Source organism: Pteropus vampyrus, unplaced genomic scaffold (assembly GCF_000151845.1).
Source record: "Pteropus vampyrus isolate Shadow unplaced genomic scaffold, Pvam_2.0 Scaffold474, whole genome shotgun sequence".
In the NCBI taxonomy this organism is placed as follows: domain Eukaryota; kingdom Metazoa; phylum Chordata; class Mammalia; order Chiroptera; family Pteropodidae; genus Pteropus; species Pteropus vampyrus.
Window position 1 is genome coordinate 159,658 of NW_011889255.1, and position 2,088 is coordinate 161,745.

At 35.6% G+C, this 2,088-nt stretch overlaps 2 pseudogenes; one reads left to right on the plus strand and one right to left on the minus strand.

The window, feature by feature from the left end:
- LOC111732625 lies at positions 1–87 on the plus strand (annotated as a pseudogene).
- The window catches only part of LOC111732617, a 3,879-nt pseudogene extending 1,978 nt beyond the window's left edge, over positions 1–1,901 (minus strand).
- Between the last annotated feature and the right edge of the window lie 187 nt (positions 1,902–2,088).

Here is a 2,088-nt window from a genome sequence, read left to right on the forward strand (position 1 = left end):
TATACTAAAATTGGAACAATACACAGAAAAGTAGCATGGCTCCTGTGCAAGGATGACATGCAAATTCATGAAGTGTTTTATGTTTTTATGGTCATATATGCAATGGAATATTACTCAGCCATTAAAAAAATGAAATCTTAACCATTCACAACAATATGGATGGACCTAGAGGTATTATGCTGAGTGAAATAAGTCAGACAAAGATAAATACCATATGATTTCACTTATATGAGGAATCTAAGGAACAAAATGAACAAATGAATCAGAAACATACTCATGAATATAGAAGACAATCTGGTGATGGACAGAGGAATTGGAGTTTGGAGGTCTGGGAGAAGGGTGTGAAGAGTTAAAGAAGTACAATTAGTAGTTGATAGATGGTCACAGATATGGAGAGCACAGCCAAGGGGGTGCAGTTAGCATTAATATAATGGCTAGGTGTAGAGCCAGAGGAGAGAAGAACAAAGTTTTATAAACTGTGTAATTGTCTAACCAATGTGCTGTACAATTAAAAATGATAATAAAATAAAAGTTAAGATATACAGAGTTGGAATGAAGGTTGAACTTACCCTAAACACACACACACACACACACACACAGACACACACACACACACACACACACACACACACAATGGCAAAGGGAAGAATAATAATAAAATAATAACTGTTAGTGGGATACTCATCCATTTGAAATAGGCTAAAATAGAAAAAAAATAGGCAACGTAATAAGTAATTACTTTTTCTTTTTTTTAACTTTGGCAAAAGTCTTTAAAGTAACACAGAGATCGGGATCAACTTTGTGATGCCAAGCATGATTCCATGTATTTCCATGTGACTGTTTCCTCGTCTCTTGAGAATGTGAATTTCCTTTAGAGGATTGACTCCAGAATTAAACTCTATTATCTCGTCCCCCTGATTACCCATTTCTCTTTACGGAAACAAAATAAAAGTGCAGTAACATGTATTTACTCAGAATGTGTCTCAAATCTTTCAAATAAGTCATGCAAATTTTCACTGCATTTCATTTCACTTAAAAAATGTAATTCCTTTTTTCATTTTTAATTTTCTACTGAGAATCCATAAAAAAAAAAGAAAATCACAATCTATACAATTAAGACAGGCCTGGAAGCAACTGAGGATTTGGTACTGTTATTCACCATGGTGGACAGGTACAGTGTCTGATGCTATATGACATTAATTGAACAGTGTGCTTTGAAATGAGAACAATTATTTAGTTGACTTTTAAAAGACTACAAAATCATTCTTGAATTCATAATAGATGTCCAAACATCGATCATTTGAAATTGTCACTATTTCACTGTTTGAGTCATATGTGAATTTTGGGGAGGCAATGAATGAATCTTGGAGTAAAAGATTAAACAGAATGGTCTTGAGGTAAAAAAAAATGGATTTGAGTTCAACCCACACAGCTGTTCAGAGAATGGGAGAGACTTCCACAGGTGATCTGTTTCCTTTGTATTTGGGGTGTGGGAGGGTAGAGAAAAACTAGAACAACATACATTATACTACCAGAAACTGAAGAAAAGTGTGTGTACTTGCCCAGTGCTCTGAGAGGACTACGACCAGATTTAGTAGACAATTGCTTAATACATTTACATGCTTGTCCACTTGTCCATTAATTTTCCTCTTTCTTCAGTCACTCTGTTTACTATGCTATATTATCCTAGGTTATTTTTTTTCCATGTGCGAGTATCCTCATGAATATTTTTATGATTTCCTCTAAACGTTGGAGAGGAAAATATCTATACCTAATGCATGTTTGAGATTATATTTGTAACAAATGACTAAAACAAATCATACTGTGGTGACTGAGTTCATCCTGCTGGGATTGACAAACACACTGGAGCTACAGATCACCTTCTTCTTGCTGTTTTTCATGGTTTACACACTAACAGTTTGGGGGAATGTTGGCATGATCCTCTTAATCAGGGCTGACTCCCGACTTCACACACCCATGTATTTCTTCCTGGCTAACCTGTCCTTTGTGGACGTCTGTTATTCCTCCACCATCACCCCAAAGATGCTGGCGGATTTATTGGTGGAGAAGAAAATAATCTCCTTCACT